This window comes from Cebus imitator, unplaced genomic scaffold (assembly GCF_001604975.1).
Source record: "Cebus imitator isolate Cc_AM_T3 unplaced genomic scaffold, Cebus_imitator-1.0 Scaffold192, whole genome shotgun sequence".
NCBI classification, from domain to species: Eukaryota; Metazoa; Chordata; class Mammalia; order Primates; family Cebidae; genus Cebus; species Cebus imitator.
Window position 1 is genome coordinate 755,631 of NW_016107507.1, and position 11,157 is coordinate 766,787.

An 11,157-nucleotide genomic window follows, 5' to 3' on the forward strand; every position below is an offset into this window, starting at 1 on the left:
TTATTTTATCTTAGTACTGGAGGCCAAGGCATCCAAGATCAAGGCACTGGCAGATTTGGTATCTGGTGAGGGCTGCTCTCTGCTTGCAAGATGCTACCTTGAACATTGCATTCTTCAGAAGGGAGGAGTGCTGTGTCCTCACAAAGCAGAAAGCAGAAGGGCAGAAAAGGATAGACTTCCTCCATCAAGTCCCTTTTTCAGTGTACCTAACCCCATTCACAAGGGGAGGAGCCCTCATCACCTAAGCATCTCTTAAGGGCCCCATCTCTTAACACCATCACTTCAGCCATTACGTTTCAACACCTGAATGTTGGAGGGGACACATTCAAACCATGGCATAAATCCATATCAATGAATAAGGCTCAAAGAGAAAATTCTATACATTTCCAGAAAACACAACACACAAAAGTTAAGGCATCTGAATAAGTTCAGGTTTCCCAAAAGGAACTCTGGAAGATGGAAGACAATCAAACAATGTGATATGGTTTGGCTGTGTCCCCACCCAAATCTCCTCTTGAGTTGTAGCTCCCATAATTCCCATGTGTTGTGGGAGGGATCCGATGGGAGATAATTGAATCGTGGGGGTGGTCCCCCCCATACTGTTCTCATGGTAGTGAGTAAGTCTCTGATATCTGATAGTTTTATAAGGGGTTTCCTCTCTCACGTGGCTCTCATTTCCCTCTTGCCTGCTGTCATGTAAGACATGCCTTTCACCTTCCACCATGATTGTGAGGCCTCCCCAGCCACGTGGAACTGTGAGTCCATTAATCCTCTTTTTCTTTATAAAGTACCCAGTCTTGGGTATGTCTTTATGAGCAATGTGAGAACAGACTAATACATAATGCTTTCAAAATTATTTCCAGCCTAGTATTCTATGGGTCAGTCAAGTTGCAAATCAAGTATGAGTGAAGAATCATTCTTCAGGCTTGCAAGTTCTCAAAAGCTTTACCTCCCACATACCCTTTCTTGGGAAGCTAGTGGATAGAGGATGGACTCCACCAAAAGGATGGACAATATTTGAGAAAGGAGATCTACACAGGGAGAGGCAGAGGTCTCCAAAATATTGGTAAAGGAAGATAGTTAGCTGTGAAGCAGCTCAGAAAACTTTGGGTGGATTTTTTTTCTAGAACGTGAAGTTGATCAGACACTGAAAGACATAGGGATAAGCAGGAGAATTGGGGTTGAATAGTGATAGATATTACTGGTCTCAGAAAAGAAAGCAAATAAGATGAAAAAACAAAAAACAAGATAATTAAAACTCAAGAAAACATCCCTCCACCCCCAAAAATGTCTAACAAATAAAAATTAATAGTGATTTACCATATACCTTCATTCTTTTTTTAAAAAAAATTATTTTATTTTATTTCTTTTAAGCAATAGAGTTAAGGTCTCACTGTGTTTCCAGGGCTGGTCTTGAACTCCTAAGCTCAAGTGATCTTCCTGCCTCAGCCTCCCATTGTGCTGTGATTACAGGCATGAGCCACCACACCCAGCTCCTCCATTTTGAATAGAAAATATGATTACAATAAGGCAAATACCATTAGTACCATAATTTGATCTAACCAAAATTATGACCCTGTATTAGGAGGATGGAGAAATGGGGAGTGTGCGGAGGTTTCGTAGTGGTGGGCACAAAAGAAAGTTAAATCTTTTAATTTGTGTAGCAAAAGGAGAAAAGAAAAAGAAAAAAAAAAAGAAAGCTAAATCCTTATCAAATAAAGTAAGAAAAAATAAACAGAAATGCAGGAGTATTGTTTACAGATATAGATAGACCTGTCAAAGAATCAGCTAAAGCATTTGAGAGTGGGTGCCTTTGGGAAAAGAAAATTGGGAGAAGTGGCTGAGGACTGTGATTTCTCTTATTCAGCCTTTACAGAACTAGATGATTTCTTAAAATACAAGAGTGATGAATTTTTTAAAAATTAAGCAGTATGACTCAATTAAGTACCTTATCTTACTTTTCCAGAAACACTAGACAGATTAATGAGATGTTTATAATACATTATGAGCACTTTGGAGGCCAAAAAAATAAAAAGCTGTATTTTGACTTCTTTCTTTTTATTTATTTATTTATTTTGCCCTATTGCAATTGGTTTGCACAGGCTGGCTTTCTTTCTCTCTCTCTCTCTCTCTCTTTCTTTCTTTCTTTCTTTTCTTTCTTCCTTTTTTTGAGATAGAGTCTTGCTGTCACCCAGGCTGGAGTGCAATGATATAATCTCAGCTCACTGCAACCTCTGGCTCCCGGATTCAAGCACATCTCCTATCTCAGCCTCCCTTGTAGCTGGGATTACAGGCACATGCCACCACACCCAGCTAATTTTTGTATTTTTAGTAGAGACAGGGTTTCACCATGTTGGCTAGGCTGGTCTTGAAATCCTGACCTCAAGTGATCCTCCCTCCTCTGCCTCCCAAAGTGCTGGGATTATAGGCGTGAGCCACCACACCCGGCCCACAGGCTTCTTTGTATAGGTCATCAAACTGTATTCACATTTCCATCTATTCCTAATGTAATTACATTAACATTGATTTAGCATATGACTTTGCCTTTTCCAGAACTCTAATTAAGATTTTAAATAAGATGTATGCCCCTGGGAATTTCTCATTCACTCTTGTTAAACACCTTTCTTGTTTGATTGTAATTCCACTTGCTAATTCTTTTTGACATTGGTCTCCCAAACTTTTCCTTTTTATGACTTAAAAACATTTTGAACAGGTGGAGCAAATCATTTACAAGGTCCAGGTGAAAGATAGAAAACTAAACAGCAAACTAAATAGAAAAGAAGACAATCACTGTGTAGAGAACAGTGACCGAGTTTACTTCAGTCAACCCCTTTATTAAAACAACTCATACTGCTGTGCATGATTCCACATGCCTGTAATCCCACCCACACAAGAGGCTGAGGCAGGAGGATCACTTGAATTCAGGAGATTAGCCTGGGCAATATAGCAAGACCCCATCTCGAAAATACAAACATATAAAAATAATTAAAGGGACTTGTACTTTTTAATAAGCACTCACCATGTGCTAGGTTCTGAGTGTTTTATCTACTTCTGTGCCATAAACTTTTTTCAAATTTATTTTACATATTTTTAGATGCCTACTATACACTGAGCCTTATGACATGAACAGCCAGTGTTCCTTGAGCACTCACCAAATGCTGTGGTGTAATTACTTTATCTACTGTTTGTCATTTAATTAATACAGCAAGCCCATGAAGCAAGTACTAGTATTACCCCCAATTTTCAGATAAGAAAAATGAGGCATAGAAAATGTGAAAATAAATAAAATTTAAAAGCTCTTAGAACCCCAGAAAACACATTAAGTCTTGAGAGGTGTGATTGTGATCTCAGTCATGGAGCATGTAGTTGTAACTTCTGCTCCTTAGATGATAGATTAACTCTCTTCTTCAGTGTTCTTCTTCTATAAATGATGAGGAGAGACAAGAGATCAGATCTTTTTCCCTTCTAATCATTGATCTTTGTGATAGATTTACTGACTCCTTTAGTATTTCTCTGTTTTCACCCACTAGAAAGAACTGCCTGAGACTGGGTAATTTATAAAGAAAAGGTGTTTAATTGACTCACAGTTCCACATGGCTGGGGAGGCCTCTGTAAACTTATAATCATGGTAGAAGGGAAGCAGGCACATTTTACATGGTGGCAGGCAAGAGAGAAAGAGAGACTGAGTGTGTGTGTGAATGGGAAAGAGCCCCTTATAAAACTATCAGATCTCATGAGAACCTATTATCACAAGAACATCATTAGGGAAACTGCTCCCATGATCCAATCACTTCCCACCGGGTCCCTCCCTTGTTAAGTTGGGATTACGGGGATTATAATTCAAGATGAGATTTGGGTAGGACACANAAAACTGCCCACATGATTCAATTACCTCCCACCGAGTCACTCCCATGATGTGGGGATTATTACAATTCAAAGTGAGATTTGAATGGGGGCACAGAACCAAAACATATCAGTACCTAACTCAGTAAAGGTAGCACTAATTACCTCCTGATTTTTATGTCTTCAGTGTGGAATGTTAAATAGACCTTTCCAGAAAAGAAAAAGACCACCTTGTATAACTGGATTACTGTAACTATACATTAAACTATATACAGAAAAATATTGACATTCTGTTAAGCTTTCTAAACCTTATCTATGCAAATGACCCCAAACTTCTATACTTCAAAATGCTGACTTCCATTCTTTGGAATCTATGTCTCCCAGGAGGACATCCTCAAACTTTATACTTGAAAAAAATCTCTTCAAAATTCCAAATAGACTCTCTTCAAATCAAACTAGATTCTGATGGTTATTTCAAGTTGACATTTTGGCAACTGTGAAAGAACCTCTATTGATTGCGAGGTTCTATTGATTTCCCACTGCATTGCCCATAATTAGGATCTTGGTACTGGCATGAACAGTTTTCATTCACCTGACCTCACTGGAGCTGGCAGCAGGTCTCTGAAGAAGACCCTCTTAGGTTTTGAATCTCCCGGTTTGGGTTGAGAATCAGACTTTATTCAAGTGACCCACTTGACGGAGCTGGAATTGAAGCTCTGCTTTAAGGTAAGAGTTTTGGTTATTGTTCTCTAGATATTCTTCTGTCCACAGATTTGCAGTTTTGACTTTTCCCTAAGGTTAAGTGTTGTTTGTACCTGCTCATTAATGTTTCTACAGCTTTTTCTCTCACTTGAATTTTAGTCAAGGAAAGAAATTTTCTCTGAAAAGAGGAAGTGAATGTGGCCTATGCAAAATTTGCATTGAAAAGAAAACCACCTGGCTAAACTCTGAAGAGTGGTTCATTTGACATATCTAAAGTTGTTTTGTTTTGGTTTTGAGTGACCAAAAAGAAAAGTTTTCTATGAGGTTGGCAGAATGTGGTGACTCATGCCTGTAATCTCAGCACTTTGAGAGGCCGAGGCAGGCGGATCGCTTGAGGCCAGGAGTTCATGACCAGCATGGTCAACATAGTGAAACCCTGTCTCTACCAAAAACATAAAATATTAGCTGGGTGTGGCAATACGTGCCTGTAATGCCAGCCACTCAAGAGGCTGAGGCAGGAGAATCACTTGAACTTGGGAAAAGGGGGTTGCAGTAACACCGCTGTGCTCCAGCCTGGGCGACAGAGTAAGAAGAAAGCAAGCAAGCAAGAGAAAGAGAGAGAGTGAGAGAGAGAAGAGAGAAGGAAAGAAAGAAAGAAAGAAAGAAAGAAAGAAAGAAAGAAAGAAAGAAAGAGAGAGAGAGAGAGAGGGAGGGAGGGAGGGAGGGAGGGAGGGAGGAAGGAAGGAAAGAAAAGAAAAGAAACACTGGTGATCAGGGATGTCCAACAGTATTAAGGATTATCCAAATAGAGTTAGGCTAATCATCAAAATGATACTTTCCTCAATTTCAATTTCATAAATGGGTTACTTAGATGAAGAATTCGGACTAACAGCAAAAGGACAACACTGTAATTGGACAACTGCTCATACTCATGATTTGGGCAATTTTGCTGATCAGTTTTTTTCATGCCTTAACTAAAGAAGAGAAAAAGAAGCCAAACAAAAGAATAAGGCTAATAAGATCATGAATTTGTAACAAAACAACTATCTACCCAATCTGGACCTTCAAAACATACCTCAAAAACCTCAGAAGGAATTTAACCCTTTGCTTTGTCATTATTGCAAAAACACCGTGGTCACTTTAAGAAAGATTGCTGAAAACAACAAGCAAAGGAAGAAAAGGAACAATAGTGAGTGCTCCAAGGAACTTAAAGAGATCTTGCCTTTCCTCCCTATTAATGTTCTGGGATAAATAGAAAGTATCTCAAATGGAGAGCAAACATAAGCTCTTATATGACACTGAGTTACATTATCTGTAGTAAATATCACCTTATTACAAGGTCCCATTCCTTAAAATAAACAGTTTAAATGGTAGGTGACACTAATACTTCTGCATTGGCACATAAATCTTAGCCTATCACTTTTCCAGTAGGTCCTTTACAATAGACTCATGTTTTCTCTTTGTTCTCTCAGCCCCTATCCATTTGATAGGAAGAGACTTCTTAGAAATATATAGTACCTGTATTTCTTTTTCCCAAAAGGGCTAAATGTTTTTAGAATTAGAAGACGAAGTTGAATTACTAGACACCATGAATTTTTCAGAATCTGATTCTTTTAAATTCACAAACTAAAATTTATATTGCCATATAGGACACCAAATTATTGATTGATAAACAATAACAAAAATTGTTAAAGGCAATACTAGATCAGTTGTGGGCAAAGTCGTTCATTGATACTGGAGAAATTAAGTTGACTTCCCCAATCAAAATTTAAATAAACCCATCAAAATCTCTTCTAAACTTTAAACAGTACACTTCAAAGCCAAAGACTTTAGAAAAAATACAACCTATAGCTCTAGAATAAATAAAAAGAGGTCTGATTATTTCCTGTAGAAGCCTATGTAACGCTCCAACCCTTCCTGTAAGAACACCAAATGACAGAGGATGGAGGCTTGTACAGGATCTGAGAGCAATTAACCACATAGTTATTCCTTGCCATCTGCTGGTGTTAAACCGCCTTACGTTGTTAACTACCATCCTTGCTGAAGGTGAGTTTTTTACTGCAATAGACTTATGTAGTGCATGTTTTAGTAGTCCTGTGGATAAAGATAGTCAATTTCTCTTTGCCTTCGCTTGGGAGAACAGATAGTACAATGAAGAGTCATGCCTTAGGGATACACTGAGAGCTCAATTTACTTTTCACGTATATTTTTGATATCTCAGATCTCAATTTTCCAGATGTTGACTTCCTTAAGAAATCCAATCCTGCCTTAGTATGGGACATAACATTCTAGGAATCAGCCCTTCTAGTTGATAGGAGACTAAACTCCTGAACCTAAAAGGAATCAAAACTATTAAGATCATCTGCAGTGCTTTCTTCGAAAGATATTGATGAAAAGGGGGAAATGCAAAGACAAATAAAAGTTAAAACATTGTTGAAACTCCATGAAACACTTTAAGGTTTCATTGGGATGTGACTGTGGCCTGAGTCATGAAGCTTGCAGTTGTAACTTCTGATTTTTATATTTTATAGCCACTGACTTTATTGATCTAAAAATCTTCACAAGGACAATGACTGTTCGGCGAAAAAAAGGAACCGAATGGCATGAAACACTAGAAGTGAAGATGGGGGTGAGGGATGGGGCCAGAAATCCACCAGGAATGCTGGTAACTGTCACCAGGAAACTGGCAGAGGAAAAGGACGGGAGATGCACACAAGAGTTAGAATTGCAAAAAAGTTGAAATGGTTAGGGGAGAAAACTCCCCAAACATGTATGCACAACCACAGCAATCATTTCCTTTGTAGAGGACAGAGGAGGAGTCCCCTACGCAGCTGCAAGCTCTGGAGACGCAATGCTGGCACTGCGCATTGAGGGGTCCCCAGACAGCATCACAAGAAGGCGTTACACCACTTTCGCAGGCATCCAAAGCCGTCCTGGGGCTGCTTGGCTTTGGTGCTACATGTGTCCTTCAGCCATACCTGGGCAAGGTCTTCCTCTTTCTTCAGCACCAGAAACTGGCCAAGGACAACACAGGCCTTGTCAAAGCCCCTTTCCTCCAGCTTCTTGTCCAACACTTCACGAGTACCGGCCAGGCTTCCCACTGGTTTCCCCCATGGGCTCTCCTGTGAAGTGTCAGTGCATTCAGGAGGTTGTCATCTTCATCAGGCTTAATCAGCAGCTCTTGTTCCCATCACAGTACCTTCTATTGCAGGCCTCTCCCATCGATCTCCTTTTTACACTATTGATGAACTTTCCTCCTCATTGTGCTTGTTCCGTAAATGACTAGGAGAGACCAGAGACCAGACCCTCTCTCCTTCCAATCACTAATCTTTGTTATAGATTACCTGCCTCTTTTATTGTCTGTACCTAATTCAGGCCGATGGTACAAAAGACCCTGTGACTGTTACTTCTTCAGTGTAAAATGTAAAATTACCTTTCCTGAAAAGAAAAACAGTGCCTTAACTAATCGGATTACCGTAACTATACATAAAGCCTTATGTAGAAAGGGTTGAAATTCTGTTAAGCTCCCCAAACTTGTCTATGTAAATGAGCCTAAACTTCTACACTTTTGAACACTGACTTTCATTTTTTGGAATCTGTGCTTCACAAGTGGCCATCCTCAACTTTGTGATTGAATAAACTCTCTTTGGCTGGGTGCGGTGGCTCACTCCTGTAATTCCAGCACTTTGGGAGGCTGAGGTGGGCAGATCACCTGAGGTTAGGAGTTTGAGACCTGTGTGGCCAATGTGGTGAAACTCCATCTCTACTAAAAATATAAAAATTAAGCTGGGTGCGGTGGCTCATGCCTGTAATCCCAGCACTTTGGGAGGCCAAGGTGGGTGAATCACATAGGTCAGGAGTTCGAGACCAGCCTGGCCAACATGGTAAAACCTCCCTCTCTATTAAAGATACAAAAAATTAGCCAGGTGTGGTGGCAGACGCCTGTAGTCCCAGCTACTTGGGAGGCTGAGGCAGGAGAATTGCTTGAACCTGGGAGGTGGAGGTTGCAGTGAGCCGAGATCATGCCATTGCACTCCAGCCTGGGCAACAGGGCAAGATTCTGTCTCAAAAATAAATAAATAAATATATATATATATATATATATATATATATATACATATATGTATGTATATAAATTAGCCAGGCATGGTGGTGTGCACCTGTAATCCCAGCTACTTTGGAGGCTGAGGCAGGAATCACTTGAACCAAGAGGTAGAGGCTACAGTGAGCCAAGATCGGGCCACTGCACCCCATCCTGGGCAACAGAGCAAGACTCTGTCTCTAAATAAATAAATCATTAAAATAAACTCTTTTTAAACTGGATTCTAACCATTTTGATTATTTGAGGCTGACAAGAGACTGAGAATGCTTTCTAAATTCCTTAGGGAGTGTGGTTAAGCTGGGAATCAAACTCTAGCCCATATTCTGAATCAACGCTCTATATCACTTCCCGCTGGATGGCAATGAGCACTATGGAGGAGACCACAAAATGAAGGGCAAAAGGGAAAGGATTTAACTTTATTGAGCACATTACTATGGCCCAGAAAGTTCTATCATTGTATTTTATTATTATGAAAATGTAATGAATGACCATTACCTCCGAATACTTGTAAGAAAGGTTAGAAAACTTACCCAAGGTCACAGATAAGCATTAGCCCTCAAGAAACTTATTTCTGCTGGGAATTTACATAAACTCAGAAGGAACTGGCAAAGCTACAAGATAATGTCAAATCTGTAGTAGAAATAAAAATAGAGTAAAATCTCTGAAGAAAGAGTGTTCAGTCCAAGGGAGACGGTGGCGAGACTTCCTGGAGAAAAAGGAGGTAGTAATCTAAGGCTTGATGGATAGATCTGGATAAACAGAGAGGGGGAATAAACGGGATTGTTCCTGCTTTTTGTTCTTTTCTACACTTATGTTTTTCTTTTTGTAAACATTTTATTGTTTTACAAGATACAGGCTTTAGGGTTGACAAAAGGTCATTTCCAGAATTACATCATTTTATAGGAACTTCTAAGCAAGGGCAGATGCCTAAACTTAGAAAACCTTAAGATACATAAGGGAAAGACCAAATTAGGGGACGTCAAGAGGAAGCAGGTTGTTCTCTCAAAGTTAGAATAAGGGGGCAAGAAGTAGATGTTCGAAAAAGAAGAAATGATAAGAAAGAAAAGTTTAGAAAAGAAAAGTGAAACTCCTGTAAGGCAGTCTATCTTGAAACATGGCTTAGGTTCAAAACTTTCATAGCCTGGGCCACTGACCTGTGTGGTCTTAGGGAACCTTTCATAATTAAGATGCACTCTGTGTGTGTGTGCGCACGCGCATGTCTGTGCACACGTGTTTTTAAAGAATTTTAGAGATATAGAAGAGAAGAAAGGTTTTTCTCAGCCAAGGCTTTTGCCAGCCTTCTCAGATCAGTAACACGTTGTCTCAATCCGGGGAAGTATTGCCACTGCTTAGCATTTGGGATGAAGCCAACTGCGATGTTCAGCAAATATGAGATTCATCTTCTTGAAAATAATTGCTTCTACATCTTGTGACATCTTTCATGGACTCTGCAATGAAAATAAATTATAATTTCTTTGGGTGGGAGAAACTAAATTAGAAAGAAAAATGATTAGAAACAGAAGGCAGCTTGACGCTTGTGATGCCAGATTTGTTCAACATGTGATTTGAAAGCTGTGGATAAGTTTTTCTGGCCGTTCTCCCAATTAACAACCTTTAGCTTACTTAAAAGCCAAAATCCGTGACTCAAAAGAGTGTGCTAGGAAGAAATTTTTAACAGATAAAATTAGCTATTCCTGGCAACAGCAAATAGCATATACATATACTCATGTACCTTTTTTTCGGAATGAAGCTCAAAATATACCAAGATCTAACTTAAACCACTCCCAGGGCTCCAGACCTCAATTATAATAGTTAACATTTATCAAGTACTTACTATGTGCCAGGCATTGCAACTACTTTTTTACACCAACATAATGAGATAGGTACTATTCACACATAATCTTATTTTAAAGATTTTAAAGATTTTAATGATAAAATTGAGTCAAGGGAAGCTAAGTAACTTGCTCAAAGTCACTCAGGTAGAAAATGGCAGAGCTAGGACTGAAACTGAGAAAATATATCTCCACTATACTCTTAAAATTTATTACGAGCTGAGGGTGGTGACTTATGCCTTTGGGAGGCTGAGGTGGGAGGATTGCTTGATTCTAGGAGTTCAAGACTAGCTTGGGCAACATAGCGAGACCTCATCTCTAACAAAAATTTAAAAATTAGCCAGGCACAGTGGCATGTGCCTGTAGTCCCAGCTACTCAGGAGGCTGAGGAGGAAGGATCTCTTGAGCACAGGAGGGCAAGGCTGCAGTGAGCTATGATCACGCTGCTGCACTCCAGCCTGGGCAACAGAGCAAGACCCTGTCTCTGCAAAAACAAAGAAACAAACAAACTCCTTACCTTCAGGAAGTTTATAGCCTAATACTGGATTCAGACAAGTATGCTTCAGTGTGCTAAGTTCACAGATAGTTAAGAGGGCTAAGGATACATGAAGGAAGGTCATCTAACTTTGCCTTTGGCTACTAGGGGAGTAACTATCAAAGGGACAGTTAATTTAAGAA

General features: G+C 39.6%; 1 pseudogene; it reads right to left on the reverse strand.

Annotated features, from left to right (window-relative positions):
* Positions 1-7,433: 7,433 nt before the first annotated feature.
* LOC108316793 lies at positions 7,434-7,701 on the reverse strand (annotated as a pseudogene).
* Positions 7,702-11,157: the final 3,456 nt, after the last annotated feature.